The sequence below is a fragment of the Vulpes lagopus genome, chromosome 17 (genome assembly GCF_018345385.1).
Source record: "Vulpes lagopus strain Blue_001 chromosome 17, ASM1834538v1, whole genome shotgun sequence".
Lineage (NCBI taxonomy): Eukaryota > Metazoa > Chordata > Mammalia > Carnivora > Canidae > Vulpes > Vulpes lagopus.
This window is the reverse complement of record NC_054840.1, coordinates 5090693-5107420: the sequence shown is the minus strand read 5'-3', so window position 1 is coordinate 5107420 and position 16728 is coordinate 5090693. Positions and strand designations below refer to the sequence as shown.

The 16728-nt window shown below is 40.0% G+C and overlaps 1 protein-coding gene across 1 annotated transcript in view; it reads right to left on the bottom strand.

Moving 5' to 3' along the window:
• The window catches only part of SPATA16 (spermatogenesis associated 16), a 195908-nt gene that overhangs the window by 16097 nt on the left and 163083 nt on the right, over window positions 1-16728 (bottom strand). The gene's annotated exons all lie outside the window — the stretch shown is intronic.

The window sequence follows — 16728 nt, the reverse complement described above, 5'->3', positions numbered from 1 at the left end:
TTTCTATTTTCCTATCTTCATTTTACTGATTCTTTCCTCTGTCCCCTTCTTTCTGTCATTGAGACCCTCCACTGAGTTTTTAAGTTTTTATTTTACTTCCAGTATAGTTATGATTCAGTGCTACATTAGTTGCAGGTGTAGTGATTCGACACTTCCATATATCACCCAGTGCTCAACAATACAAGTGCGCTCCTTAATCCCCATAACCTATTTCCCCCATCCCACCCCGCCACCTCCCCTTTGGTAGCCATCAGTTTGTTCTCTATAGTTAAGAGTCTGTTTCTTGGCCGTCTCTCTCTCCCCAGCCCCCACCTTTGCTTGTTTGTTTTGCTCCTTAAATTTCACATAGGCATGAAATCATAGGTATTAGTCTTTCTCTAACTTATTTCACTTAACAACATACTCTCTAGCTCCATGCATGTCATTGGAAATGGCAAAATTTCATTATTTTTTTTAAGATTTCATTCTTTTTATGGCTGAATGATATTCCACTGTGTGTGTGTGCGCATGCGTGTGCACGCTTGTGTGTGCATACATATACATATCTTCTCCTTTGTCCAATTATCACTTGATGAACATTTGGGCTGCCTCCATAGTTTGGCTATTATAATAATGCTTCAATGAACATCAGGGTACGTGTATCCCTTTGAGTTAGTGCTTTTGTGTTTTCTAGGTAACAGTAGTGCTATTCCTGGATTGTAGGGTAGTTCTGTTTTTTTAATTTTTGGAGGAAACTCCATACTATCTTCCACAGTGGCTGCACCAGTTTGGATTCCCACCAACAGTGCACAAGTGTTCTTTTTTCTCCACTTCCTTGCCAGCACTTGTTTCTCGTGTTTTTTATCTTAGCCATTCTGACAGGTATGAGGTGATAGCTCACTGGAGTTCTAATTTGCATTTCCCTGATGATGATTGATGTTAAGCATCTTTTCATATGTCTGTTGGTCCGTTGGCCATGTGGATGCCTTCTTTGGAGAAATGTCTGTTTATGTCTTCTGCTCATCTTAAATTGGATTATTTGCTTTTTGGGTATTGAGTTGTATCAGTTCTTTATATATTTTGGATACTAACCCTTTATCAGATAAGTCACTGGCAAATATCTTTTCCCATCTAGTAGGCTGCCTTTTAGTTTTGTTGATTTTTTCCTTTGCTGTACAGAAGGTTTTATGTATGTAGTCCCAATAATTTATCTTTGATTTTATTTCCCTTCCCTCAGGAGACATATTTTAGAAATATGTTGCTACGGCCAATGGTCAGAGAGATTCCTGCCTGTGCTCTCTTCTAGGATTTTTATGGTTTCAGGTTTCACATATAGGTCTTTAATACATTTTGTTTATTTTTGCATATGGTGTAAGAAAGTGGCCAATTTTCATTCTTTTTCATGTATCTGTCCAGTTTTCTCAATACCATTTGTTGAAGAGATGGTCTTATTCTTATTGGATATTGCCAAAGTTTAATTGATTATATAAATATGTGTTTATTTTGAGTTTTATATTCTGTTCTGTTGAGTTATGTGTCTATTTTTCTGCCAGTACCATACTGTTTTGATCACTACAGCTTTGTAATATAACTTGAAGTCCAAAATTGTGATGTCTCCACTTTTGCTTTTCTTTTTCAAAATTGCTTTGGCTATTTGGCACCTTTTGTAGTTCCATTTAAATTTTAGGGTTGTTTGTTCTAGCTCTGTGAAAAATGTTCTTGGCATTTTGATAGGGATTGCATTAAATGTGTAGTTTGGTTTGAGTAGTATAGACTTATTAACAATATTTGTTCTTCCAATCCATGAGCATGGAATGTCTTTCCATTTCTTTGTATCCTCTTCAATTTCTTTCATCAATGTTTCATAGTTCTCAGAATACAGAATATAGTTCTCACTTCTTTGGTTAGGTTTATTCCTAGGTATCATTATTTTTGGTGCAATTGTAAATGGGGTTGTTTCTTAATTTCTCTTTCTGTTCTTTATTATTAGTGTATAGAAATGTAACAGATTTCTGTACATTTATTTTGTATCCTGTAACTTTACTGAATTCTTTTGTCAGTTCTAATAGTTTTTTGGTAGAGGCTTTAGGGTTTTTCACATATAGCATCATGACATCTGCAAATAGTGGCAGTTTTACTTCTTCCTTACCAGTTTGGATGCCTTTTATTTCTTTTAGTTGTCTTTTTGTTGCTGTGGCTCAGACTTCCAGTACTATGTTGAATAAAAGTGGTGAAGAGTGGACATCTTTGTCTTGTTCCTGATATTAGGGGGAAAGCTCTCAGTTTTTCCCCATTAAGGATGATGGTAGATGTGGGTTTTTCATATATGGCCTTTATTATGTTGAGATGTGTTCCCTCTAAACCTACTTCTACTTCTTTCTTTTTTGAGAGAGAGAGAGAGAGAAAGAGAGAGAGAGAGGGAAAGAAAGAGAGCATAAGTTGGGAGGGGAGGGGAAGGGTGGAGGGAGAGAGAATCTTAAGCAGGCTTCGTGCTCTGCACGGAGCTGAATGCATGATCTGAGATCAAGACCTGAACCAAAACCGAGAGTCAGATGCTAAACCAAATGAGCCACCCAGGTGCCCCTAAACTTACTTTGTTGAGAGCTGTTATCATTAGTGATTGTTATACTTTGTCAAATACTTTTGTACATCTATTGAAATGATCAAATAATTTTTATCCTTTTTCTTATTGATGTGATATATCAAGTTGATTTGTGAATATTGCACCACCCTTGTATCCCAGGAATAAATCCCACTTGATTGTAGTGAATGATTTTTTAAAAATGTATTGTTGTATTCAGTTTGCTAGTGTTTTGTTGAGGATTTTTGCTTCTATGTTCATCAGAGATAATGGCTTGTATTTGTGTGTGTGTGTGTGTGTGTGTGTGTGTGTGTGTGTGTGTGGTGCCTTTATCTGATTTTGGTATCAGGGTGATACTGGCTTCATAGAATGAAGTTTGTTCTATTTTTTGAAATAGTTTGAGAAGAATAGGTAGTAGTTCTTCCTTAAATATTTGGTAGAGGGCAGCCTGGGTGGCCCAGAGGTCTGGCGCTGCCTTCGGCTCGGGGTGTAATACTGGAGACCCAGGATAGGGTCCCACATTGGGCTCCCTGCATGGAGCCTGCTTCTCTCCCTCTCCCTCTGCCTGTGTCTCTGTCTCTGTCTCTCTCTCTCTGTCTGTCATGAATAAATAAATAAAAGCTTTAAAAAAATAAAAAAAAAATATTCGGTAGAATTTCCCTTGAAGCGGTCTGGTCCTAGATTTTGTTGTGAGTTTTTGGACTACTGATTCAATCTCTTTGATGGTAATTGTTCTGTTCAAATTTTCTATTTCTACCTGCTTCAGTTTGGTAGGATATATATTTCTAGGAATTTATCCATTTCTTCTAGTTTATCTAATTTGTTGGCATATCGTTTTTCATAATATTTTCTTAAAATAATTTGTATTTCTCTTCTTTCATTTATGATTTTATTTATTTGAGTCCTTTATCTTTTTTTCTTGATGAGTCTGGCTAGAGGTTTATTGATTTTGTTGATCTTTTCAAAGAACCAGCTCCTGGTTTCATTGTTCTCTTGGTTTTTTTAGTTTCTCTATCATTTATTTCTGTTCTAATCTTTGTTATTTCCTTCCTTCTCCTGGTTTTGGGTTTTGTTTGTCATTCTTTTTCTAGCTCATTTAGGTGTAATGTTAGGTAGTTTGAGATTATTCTCGTTTGTTGAGGTAGGCCAATATTACTATATGCTTCCCTCTTAGAACCACTTTTGCTATATCCCAAAGGTGTTGGATCATTGTGTTTTCATTTTCATTTGTTTCCATGTACTTTTTGATTTCTTTGATTTTTTTGGTTGATCCATTCATTGTTTGGTAGCATTTATTAGTAGCATATTATTGAACCTCCATGTATTTGTGGTCTTTCCAGGTTTTTTTTTCTTGTGGCTGACTTCTAGTTTCATAGCATTATGGTCAGAAAAGGTGCATAGTAGGACTTCAATTATTTTTAATTTGTTGAAGTTTGTTTTGTGGCCTAATATTGATCTATTCTGGAGAATGTCCCATGTACACTTGAAAAGAATGTGTGTATTCTGCTGTTGTAGGATGGAATGTTCTGAATTTATCTGTTAAATCCATCTGGTCTAGTCTGTCATTCAAAGTCACTGTTTTCTTGTTGATTTTCTGTTTGGATGATCTGTCCATTGTTGTACGTGGGGTCTTTAAAGTCCCTTACTATTATTATATTACTATCAAGTAGTTTCTTTATGTTTGTTATTAACTGTTTTATATATTTGGGTGCTCCCATTTTGGATGTATAAATATTTACAATTGTTATATCTTGTTGGAATGTCCCCGTTATTATTATACAGTCATAGTAATTTGTCTCTTTTCAAATATTAGTTTTAAAGTCTATTTTTTCTGATATAAGTATTGCTACTCTGGCTTTCTTTTGACATCCATTTGCATGATAAATGTTTCTCCATCCTCTCACTTTCAATCTGCAGGTGTCTCCATCCTCTCACTTTCAATCTGCAGGTGTCTTTAGGTCTTCATCTCATGTAGGCAGCATGCAGATGGGTCTTTTTTAAATCCACTCTGTCACCTTATGTCTTTTGATTGGAGTGATTATTCCATTTACATTCAAACTAATTATTGATAGATTCATATTTTTTTTAAAAGATTTTATTTATTTATTCATGAGAATACACAGAGAGGAGAGAGAGAGAGAGAGAGGCAGAGACACAGGCAGAGGGAGAAGCAGGCTCCATGCAGGGAGCCTGATGTGGGACTCGATCCTGGGTCTCCAGGATCACACCCTGAGCTGTAGGCGGCGCTAAACCGCTGAGCCACCGGGGCTGCCCGATAGATTCATATTTATTGCCATTCTGTTACTTGTTTTGTGGTTGTTTTTGTTGTTTTTCTGTGATTCTTTCTTCTCTCTCTCTTTCATGGTTTGCTGGTTTTCTTTAGTGATGTACTTGGATTCTTATTATTTTTGCATATCTATTACTGTTTTTTGATTTGTGGTTACCATTCAATGTATATATAACATTGTCTGCATATAGCAGTCCATATCAAGCTAATTGTCACTTAATTTTAAACTCATTCTTTACTTCTCTCCCCTCCACATTTCAGATATTTGGTATCATATTTTACATCCACTGAGGTTTTTTTTTTTTTAATTCCAGTTTTTATTTCAGTATTTTTCAGTTCTAAAAATTTTTATTTGGTTCTTTTTATGTCTTCTATTATCTGCTGAACCTTTCTATGTCTTTGTGGAGACTCATTTTTTTTTTCATTTGTTTTAAAGTGTTTGTAATTGCTCATTAAAACATTTCTTATGACGGCTGCTTTAAAATCTTTGTTAGATAATTCTAATATCTCTATCATTTCTGTGTTAGAATTTTTTTTATCATCTTTCTTCATTCAGTTTGAGATCTTCCCGGGTCCTGGTATGATGAGTGATTTTCATTTGAAATCTGGACATTTTGGGCATTATGACATGAGATTCTGGATCTTATTTAAACCTTTTTATTTAGCTAGATTTTCCTGACACTGCTCTGGCAGAGGATGGAAAGGGCACTGCCTTGTTACGGGTGGGTATGGAAATTCAGGTTCCCCATTCAGCCTTTATTGACTCCTCATTATTCCTGGGTGAGGATGAGCATTCACGTTCCTCACAAGGTTTTCATTGATACCTCCCTAGCTGGAAGGGGCAGCGATACCTTATTAGTGCTTGTCATGTGGCCTCCACTGACATCATGTTGAAGAGGCAGGCTCATAATTGTTGGTACATGGCAAAATCCTGACTCTCTGCCAGGCCTCCTCTGATACCACACCAGCAGGGGAAAGGAGGGGAAGTGGTGCCTTACTACCCAGTGGAGATGAAATCCAGGTTCCCTATCTGGTCTTTTCTGCCACTACTCTGTTAGAGTGGGAAGACTGGGACACCTTGCTATAGCCTAGTGAGGGCAGGAGTCTAACTACTTACCTAGCCGTTGCTGACATGGGTGAGTATTGGATCACCATGTTTTTTTCTGTGATGTTTGGCTGGAGTAAAATGATTATTGTGTAAGGATTTTCCATTTTACTAGGTTTCCTCTTTCCTTGTCCTTTGGCTTTTGTTGGGGCTGTTTTGTCGACACATGTTAGTGTTTCTGGGTTACTAGCTTCTTTGCAAAGAGTGTAGGATGTATGAGAAAATAAAAATCTATCATGTCATTCCTCAAGTCTTCATGTCTCTTGGTGGTCAGTCCTTTTCATTCCACTTTCCAGAGTCTTGTATTGTTTTACGTATAATGTTCAGGATCTTTAGTTGTTCTTACTGGTAGGAATAGGGAAAAGCATATCTACCCCATATTTCTGAAGTGGAAGTCTTCTATCATGGTTTTTTTTTTTTTTAATAAGCTTTGACCCCTGTACTTCAGGGAGATGTACTATAATTTCTTAAATCAGTTTTTCTGATTGCTTCTAAGTATCTATGTTAATATGATTTTGTGAATCACTGTGAAGCTGGAGGGGTCTTCTCTGCATAGGAGGTCTTGTAAAGGTAAACGAGTCTCAGATTCCTTTTAATTCAATAAGAAAAGGGCCTAACTTTATCTTGTTTTTAGGTTAGGATCTCTAACATAAGTCTATATTCATTCTTTCACCAGCCATCTCATGCTCCTCTCCAGAATCTTTCTCAAGCAGAAAATCATTTTTAGCAAAGTAACACAAGTTTCACACATACCCAGTTTTGATGATATTAAGAGATATGGGTGTGTTTATGCTTATGGCATTTGTATGTGTTTTAGATTATAATAGTCTTGTCCCCTCCTCCACATGCACCATTTTAAGAAAGGCATAATCACAATGAGAAATGGCCCATACCTTCCTTTAGGGCTGCATGTAAAGGCACTTTCATTTCTGCCCTTCTCCAAAAGATGAAAGGTATAATGAGTACACTGTAAATGATTGAATGAGCTACAAGTCAATTGCTCTGAACTCTGTATTAATCCCACTTTCCATACAGAATGGAAGATGTCCTATGGTTCATTTAACTACCAAGTGGTATAAGCTGTTATTGTGTTATTCTCCAGAATTATAAAGGATTGCAAAACTTAATGTATAAAATACATGCAATAAAATGCTGGGCTGCCAAGCAAAGAAGACACCTTTGGTAATTTAAGGAGAGTAACTTTAGAATGAACTGCAAACTCACTCTTCGGTTGAAAATAGAATTGAGATATACACTCCCCTCCCTTGCCCCAGATATTTCACTGAACTTCTGAAAGATATATTTTGAAAAGTTTTTATAGACATTAAAAAAACTATAAGCATTTCCAATTTCTGTCTTAGTTACCTTCCTATATATTAGCTCACTAGTGGGACAGGCAGGGAAGGATCCCAGGAAGTGAAGGAGTAAAAACTACGCTGTCCAGTTCCAGGCGTAAGGCTTCTGGGCTCTGAGGATAAGGCTTGGAGGGGTCATGGCAATCTGTGTTTCTGAAATTGTGTCATGATTGACAGCCTGCCTTTCAGTTAACTCGCCAGAAAGTGACCCTCAGATTGACAAGAAGTACGCTATAGGAATGGCCAGACTTCCAAGCTGTTTCCTTGAAGTTCTAATGTTGCAGGAGGAGGGAAAATGGTGAGCTATCAAAGCCAACATAAACGCAATGTCTATATGATGAGGGAAGACAGTGAGAGCAGATGATCCAGGGGACAGTGGGTGTGCCAAGTTTTGGATTTGGTCAGGCAACTGCCGTACAGCTGGCTGGATATGTCCTCGGCTGGGCCAGTCAGCTGTGATCTAGAGAAGGATGGAGAATGCCTGTGAGAGCCTCTGATGCTCCTACTCCTGTCACTGCTGAAAAGTAGGCTCAAAGGTTGTCTCACTGGCTGTCCTACAGGATCTGAACTTGGGTCAGGCAATATTCTTTGTGCCATGGACTTTTAGTAGCTGCATTTGGTTCTAGCTAATGATTAGGAACAAAGCCTCTGATCCACCCAAACAAATCTGACTCAAAACTAAAAACTGTCACTACTAACTTAGGCTTATTTCCTTGTTAATTCTACAAAGCTCTTTTTCTCATCTCTCAAAGGAGAAATAATGACATCAACCTCACAGGGTTGTTGCAATGATTAAATGTGATAACCCGATGATGAAGTGCTTGGCACATATTAAAAGATCAATAGTAATCACTGATAATATTTGCCATCACCACAGTATTAATTAACTTAATTGTTTATCTGAAATACATTTTTCCATAGCCTGCTGTAATTGGGATAGTTATTCAAAAGCAAACTTCAAAGAGATTAACATAGTTTGATCATTTGTTGAGTAACAGTATTTTATTAGGTATGTGAGCACAATGGCAGTTAGCTTTGTCTGCCCCTTGATAAACTCCCGGTTAAATCTGGCAAATCTCCTGGATACATACTCCCTAGATGAGGGCCTTGCTAGGATTTGACTCCTGCACAGAAATGCTTCTGCTGCAGAAATTTCTTGCCAAATCATAAAAGTTTTAGAATACTTTCAACCGACAAAGTCCATAAAAGAGGTATTCCCAGTTTTGGAGGGAAGGCCAAGCACAGGTGGGAAATAAATGATTAGGCAATACAGTTGTTGTTGAAAATGTTTAACAAATTAACCACACACTTTTTCCTTTAAGTCAGAGGAGAAAGATGTTGTTTGGTTTAAATGGTAACTGCAGTTTGTCACTTAGATTTGAAGGATCACATGGTAGTTGGGGAAAATGACTAGGACCAGGGCTTTTGGCCTTCCCCCCTCTCTAAGCTGGACTTGGCTTTGTGGAGAGCAACATTAGAGGATGAAATGCTCCCTCCAGGTCCAAATGCCCCTGGGGCTCGGCTTCTGACCACAATCAGGAGGTTCAAGGCAGGAGGGGTGGGGGCTACTCCACCACTGCTGCTGTCTGGACACCAACTGACACAGACTCATTTATCCTGGGAACTTCAAAGATTTATCCCAGGCACCTGGCCTCTTCTGCCCCTTGGACCTTGCCTCTCTCTCCTTGTCCCCAGAGTCTGTCCCCGTCCTTCCCCCCAGCGTGGTCAGCATCAAGAGCATTTAGGTTTCTCCCCACGATCTGCGTTATGCCACGGACAGAACTGCTTAGCAGTGCCTGGAGTACACACTGTAAAGGAATTTGGGGATATGCTAATGAGGAAGCCCATAAGCAGAAGCGGAGAAGATTCACAACCAAATTGCAATAAATCTGCAGAGACTCCTTAAAGAACAAGACACACAGGAAAAGCCTGATTGCTGGGAAAACTGCTTTGCAAATGAGTGGTACGGTTGCTGAATCTTTGAAAAGACAGCGGCACTTTCAGAGAGACACAACTGCATGCCCTAACCACGCATTCGTCAGCCCGCACGACTGGCCGACGAAGGATAGTGCCGCGTGTGCAATCTCTCTCAGAAGAGTTTCTGGAGGGGTTCAGGTTTGAATGCTGATGTGGAAAGTAAATAAAATGTTCCAATTTGCTCTTCTCTCTTCCTCCTCAACCAACTGCCCCTGGCCCATCTCCCAGATTTGTAGTCTCCCCTGCTTGCTCTGCCTACATCAACAGCCTTGAACGGAGCAGAGTTGCTAAGTGACATACAATCCTATCCCATTTTCATCTCAAAAGACCAGATTAGTATGTCAATGAATATCATGTCTGTATGATGACAGATAGGACTTATAAGTTGAGATTTTTGAGATAAAAAAGAACATAAAACGCGAAATAATGTGCAGGGTCCTATGGATGGTTTACAGATATCGACCTATATACTGCGTTAGTTGAATTCACAGAAGGTTGTGATGTAGCACATTATAATATTTGATGAAATTTTAAAGTAGTATTTCTTTTCATGAAAATTCACAGGACCAGGATTACATGGTAGAGTATTTCCCTCATTACTTTTAAAATAACAAAATTTCATTTCTCCTCATTTAGTCTCAAGTCAGTGATCCAGAGGCATATCGGAATAAGACAATATGCTGTATCAGATTAAATTCTGATCTTCTCAATGTGAAATTTAGACTTTGTGAGGGAAGAACAAATAACTTTTTCTCTGAGTTGCAGACAGAGTGCTGCTTAACTGTTTCTCTTAACTGATTCTGTGGTGGGAAGAAATAGGAATGTTCCAACTTAACAGTTGGCACATTTTTTTTTAAAGACTCCTTTTTCTAAAGACTTCTTTTTCTATTTATCTTCAGGCCTAGTTCATAAAGCTTTGATGGGCTTCAGGATTCAACGCTAGGTAACATGAAATCAGAGACTCTGAAGGTGGTAAGGATATAAACACATTATGTTTTTCAGAAGGTTGTGACTTGCCCAAGATCTCATGAGTGGGGGCTCAATTAATGGTCAAGGATTTGCAGATTTAGGCTCTGTACTCCTCCTGGTTTTAGATGAAAAACTAAGGAACAGAGGATGAGGATCCTATACAGGTGGGTGATAGAGGTAGGCTAAACCAGAAGTTCCTTAGTGACTCCTTAGGCCGAGCTTGAAAGAAGTGTACTTTGAGAACTGAAGACAATCAAACTGTGCTAGTTTATGGTCAAGTATCACTTTAGTTGGAAGTCACCGTAACTCCCCATTTGGCCTCACACCTGAATGCTCAGACAGAAGACGGTGCTGGTCAGTCAGGCTCTTTCAGATAGCACAACGCTTAGGCTTCTATCAGGAAAGAGTTTAGGCTCCAGGGTCAGACCGCACCCTGGCTCCATCACTTACTGGCTGCGTGACTTTATGTAAACTGCTGAACTTCTCTCTTTAAAAAATTATACATTTTATCTCATTTGAGGATTAGTGAGTTGGTCTATATAAAGGAAATATAGGAGATTGTTGGCACATATTAAGGGCTTAGTTAATGTTGACTCTTATTCCTTCATTTTGAGGGTCTGGCTTTCAAAAGATTCATTCAGAGCTGAGAGGGGACCTAGAATCTTCTAGTTCAATATCTTACAGATGAAAAAACTGAGGCCCAGAAAAAAAAAAAGTGGCTTCTGAGCTAATTTGCAACAGGCACAGGTCTCCAAATTGCTAGTTTAGGGTTTTGTTTTTTTTTTTTTTCTTTTAGTTTTAGTCTTTAGTACTCTTCTGGATAGAAGACTGAATCTGACCACGTCTCACTTCCACGGCCACCACCTGGGTTCAGGGTTGAAGCCATCCAACCTTGATACTCTCCTGTATCATTGCAGTAAACCACTAACTGGTCTCCTGGAGTCTACTGTCGCGCCCATCAATCTAGTCTCAATTCGGCAGGGCAGCTTCGAGTGGTTTTCTTCTTTATTTGTTTGACAAAGCATTGTGATTTCTGCTCACTCACTTCATCTTCTGTTACTCTTGTTCATTCTATTCCAGTCCCCTAGCCCTCCGTGTACATGCCAGGCATGCTCTACTCTCGGGGTTTTAACGTTTGCTGTTTCCTTAGCTTGGAATGCTTTTCCCAAGGTATTTGCATGGTTTGCACTCCCTTCAGATTCTTGTTCAAATGTCACCTCAGTGAATCCCGGCCTGACTATTCATGCTAGTGCAGTTGCAATCATGGGCACCTTCCATGTTCTTCTCCTGCTTCCTCCAGCCATGACATTCATTACTAAAATATATTCCAGATTTCTTTTGGTAGTTTAGTGCCTACTTGGAAATACAAACATCACGAGGGCACTACTTTTTCATGGCTGTATCCGCAATGTCTAGAACAACGTCTGACCCACAGGAGAAGCCTGGTAACTGTGGGATGCATGCATGAATGAGCAGTGTGATAACAAGACCTCTGGGACAGTCAAAGGGTTATGTTTTCTCAGGCTCTTGTTGTTGTTGTTACGGACTAAACCTTGTTAAAGAGTTCTGCTGGGGCACGGGATTTCCCAACATGAGAAAATGTACCTTTTTTTGTTTTTACACTTAATCTGCTTATTTTTGCATTTGTACAGCTAAACCAATGTACATATATCTTTCTTGAGTTAATTACTGGAGAGGGAATATTCTACATAGCCAAACCAAAAACAAAAGCCACTTCCCTAAAACTCTGTAAAGAATATATTTTGGTTTCAGTAAATTAGGAAAAAAAAAACCCTACAATTTTTTCCTTTTTCTGGGTTCCTAGAGAAACCTCAAAGAAAAAAAAATGTAGACAGGAGGTCAGTGCTCATGAATCAGGTTTCATCCTGATAGGCTTTTTATAGACCTATAACAGAGTGGAGCCCTGGAAATTGTGTTAGGTAATGGGAATTCCGACAGACCCTTTAAGTACGTGGAACTAGGAGGTGCTGCTATAATTCTGCTGCTTCGGATGAAAATTTCAAGTGTTTTCATTAGGTACAACAGCTGTTTCTATTACAGATAACAGATCTCAGAGGTGGTGATGCTGATATCAACTTCTAGTGGGCTCAGAACACAGTGTAGCTTGTACAATTAGGGTTTTTGTAATTATTTTTTTCTGCACACGCAAATTAGCTCTGTAGCAGTAAAAGGAAATTACTTACTTGCTACCGGAATTGTCTGAAAGTGATATGATCATCCTTTGTAGAGTCACATTAACCAAATTAAAAGCCCTTGGGAAAAATTTGGCACCCTGTTCCCTCCCATTCACATCTTCCTAAAGACCTCTCAGGAGCTTCCATTTCGAAAGTGGGGATCATTACCAGGGCTTTTAATTTGAAAAGATTGGCTGCTCACCAGTAAGTCTTTATCTCGACACCTCGTGGTTGGGTAGAGTTGCTTTGCCATGTTCCAACCTCAGAGGCCTTGACTTTGCTATCCTCCTGACTCTTGCTCGCTTGCTGGTGTTTTCCGGCACGGGACAGAGATCCATAGCTCTATGGCTGGAGCTCGCCTCCAAGGTCGATGCTCTCATTGCATTCCTTTTCTGAATGCACATATCACTCTTCCTTGGAGAAATGGAATCTATTCCTCCCACCCTGTGAATCTGGACTGGTCTGCAGCCACTTTGACCAAGTAGCATAGGGCAGAAGTTCTGGGCCCAGCCTTTGAGAGGGCTGATGGTTTCCACTTCCCTTCTCTTGAAACAGTTGCTTTCAGAACCCAGCTGCTTGAAGCCTAATTCGCACGGAGAGGCCCCATGGAGGCACTCCAGTCAGCTGCCTCAGTTGACTAATGTCAGTTGTCAGTCACAAGAGTGAGCCTCGCTGTAGCTGAGCACATCTTCGCCTTCAGGTGACTCCAGCCCCAGGCACAGAGGCCACCTGATTGAACTACATGAGAGACACTGAGACACTGAGCAAGAACCACCTAGTGAAGTCTGGTCAACTCACAGTATTGCGAGAGAGAATACTGGGTGACGGTTCTACAGTACTATACTTGGGGTGATTTCTAACATGGCGATAAGGAACTGCAACAGGGGCAAAGTGGGAAGCCACAGGGTAGGCACTCCTATGAATGCAAACAACAAAAACTCACTTAGTGTGACGTGGAATTGGCGGCTGTCTGTAAGATGTCAACAGGTACAGGTAAATATCAATTTCTCTTCCATCTTTTCGGCTGGTCCTTGGAATTTCATAATTGAACTGTTGCTCTGTTGTCACTTGGGTTTATAAATACAAATATGTAGTGTACAAATGTAAATATTTCTGGGATGGATGGATAACGCCATAAACCAGGGCACAGCAAACTTTTTCTATGTAGGGTCAGACAGTAAAGATTGTAGGCTTTATGAGCTACGTGGTCTCTGTAGCAATTAACCAACTTAGCCAAGGTGACGTAGGCAATAGGTAAATGAATGACACGGCTGTGTGCCATAAACTGTGTTTATAAAAATAAGTGATTGGATAGTTTTGACCTGTGGGCTGTAGCTTGCTGACCCTATACTAAAAGACGATTTCTACAGCCATTTCCACAGAGGTATGTGGTTATAATTGCTTGAGTCTCATCAGAATTGCATTTGGTTTGCCTCAAGCTTCAATTCCTCTTGCCATTTCTTCTGAGTATCCTTTGTAAGGTTCTCTTCCTATGTTTGAAATGTGCTCCCAAAGGCTCTCTTTGCATCTTATTCTATGCTCTTTCTCGGCTATCTCACCTTCTCAAATGATTTCAAATAATACCAGTTCGCCATCAACTAAGACATCTTTCTCTATTCAGTCTTTTTATCTAGAACTCCAGCTGCCTGTGCTTCCCCTTGGATGTCTTGCCAGCACCCTAAGTTCAACGCCCGTCTGTGCCAGTTATTAGCCTATAGTCCCTTAACTCCAGACCCACCCTTCTAGGATCAGCTCTGTGATGCTGGGGCCTGGAACTCTGCAGATCCCACTTCTGTTTTGCTAGCTGTTGGTCTCTGTCAATAGGAGGTGGTAGAGGAGCATCGCAATGCCAAAGCAGAAAGGAGGGACTTGCTGCTTCCTGTCTGCTTGGGCTTCCTGTGAGCATCTCTTCAGCAAGGCTTCTTTGCTCCAGAAGGTCATGCTCTTTTCTGGAGCAGCGATTGAATCTCCTTTTTCCAAAAGTTGCAGAGTTACTTCCATTACAATTCCTTCCCTGCTCCTGCCTCCCTCCCTCCCTCCCCCTTCAGCTCCAGTGAGTAAGTACCCCCTTCTTCAGAAGTCCAAATCTCAACCCTTTAGGGTTCCTCCTCCAAGCTCGGAGATAATAGTGCTTCTTGGTGCAAGGCCTGAGTTTTGGTCCACAGAAGGGTCCCTGCTTCAGGTTTCTAGGTTTTAGTAATTCCAGTCTCTCCTCTGATTTCCCAGCTCCTTCTGTGCTAAATTATCGTTCTCCTTTGCTTTTCAGTTATCTAGTTAACAGTGTCATAGCTTCAACCATTCTTTATATTAAATTCCCTTCCAAATATCTGGAGCGGTTTCTGTCTCCTGCCTGGACTCTGAGTTTATATTCTCAGTGCAAAGCTACACTTTTGAAGTGTGTTCTTCCTTAGAGAATGGCACCAGCCAACCTCTCCCCATCCCTGTGCAGTGACTCAAGCCCAGTGTCTGGGCATCATTCTAACTTCTGTTCTCTAAATTCTCTTAAGCAATCAGTGAACAAGGCCTGTAGGTTTGGCTTCCTGCACATTCCTTCTATTTGTCTGCTTCTTTCCATCTGTACACCCACCACCATAATCAAGCCACCGCCTTATAACTGACCTCCCCACGTTTCCGTAGCTCCTCAATCTGTTCTCCCACTGTCGCCCTAGAGATGTATCGAGAATATTTTCCAGATAAATACTTTCTGAAACATTCCAAATCCTTAACATAATTTATAAGTCTCTCTGTGATTTGCCTTCTGCTTCTGAACTTTATTTTAAAATATGTTCCTTGTTTCTTTATTAGTTTTTTTCCCCCTTTATCAGTTTTTTAATTTGCTGTGCTTCCTTTGCACTCTTGGCACAAACGCTTCCCTCTTTGCAGAAATCTCTGTTTTCACCTGGATAACTACTACATATCCTTGAATTGTATTAATATCACTTTCTCAGAGATGGCTTTTATTTTTTTTTATTTTAAGATTATTTATTTATTTGAGAGAGAGTGTGCACACAAGCGTGAGTCGGGGGAGGGGCAAAGGCTACCCTGCTGAGTAGCCTACTGCTGGGCTCAATCCCAGGATCCTGGGATGATGACCTGAGCCAAAGGTAGATGCTTAACCTACTGAGCCACCCGGGTACTCCTTAGAGATGGCTCTTCTGACCTCCCAGACCAGATTATATTCCCCTATTTGTTTCTATAGATTATTGCATGTCTAGTTTCTCACCATAATATTCAGTAAACTTGTAGCTGTATCCTTGTCTTCTTTCCTTGATGGTAAGGCCTGTACAGGCAGGGGCTGTGTTTGTATTGTCCAGCACAATGTCCTGAACACCCAGTGTTCTTTTCAGCACAGTAGATATTCAACAAATATTTGTTGAGTTCAGTTAATTTCTGTTCTATTCATTTACTGTAGAGCCTCTGAACTGATTATAGAAGACAGCCATTTCCTCAGATGCACTAGAATCCATCATGGCTGATTTTTACTTTTTTTTTTTTTTTGGATATATTTTTAATTGGAGTTCAACATATAGCATAATACCCAGTGCTCATCCCGTCAAGTGCCCCCCTCCGTGCCCGTCACCCAGTCACCCCATCCCCCCGCTCACCTCCCTTTCCACCACCCCTTGTTCGTTTCCCAGAGTTAGGAGTCTCTCATGTTCTGTCTCCCTCTCTGATAGTTCCCACTCATTTTCTCTCTGATTGTTACCTCTTTAACTGGTGGCTTCTTTGGTTTGCTCTTCTCATATTGGACAGCAGTCCTCCCTTTATGGGTTCTTAACAGTGATTGGAGGACACTGAATGGGGAGTAGATTGACTAGAATTTACTAACTTTACTGGCCTGGAGACTCAACATGTTTCCCTCCTACGTTGTCAGAGGGCTCTGTAGCATCACATGAGTCTTCTGAGTACCCAGTGCGAGGTGCGTCTCTTTGCTTGTTTTATTTAACTCAGGTAGCCAACCAAGGGATGTTCTCCTACTTCTAACAACTGGTATGTTACTTCTTCACCCAAAACATCCATGTGCTAGTTTCTTTGTAGTTCCCTGAAATGTAGCCATTGTTCCTCAAGTGGGGCAAGTGCTGGGGGTGGGGGTGGGGGGCTAAAATACAAATAAAGGAGCTTTACAAGAATCTATAATAACGAATAATGAAGAAGCAGATAATGAAAATAGAATATGAAAATGAACATAAGAAGACTGATGAGAGCATGTGACTATAATCTTTTGGAGAAGGAGACCAGAGGAAACATTATATAAATCCATTTTGATTTTGGTTACACTT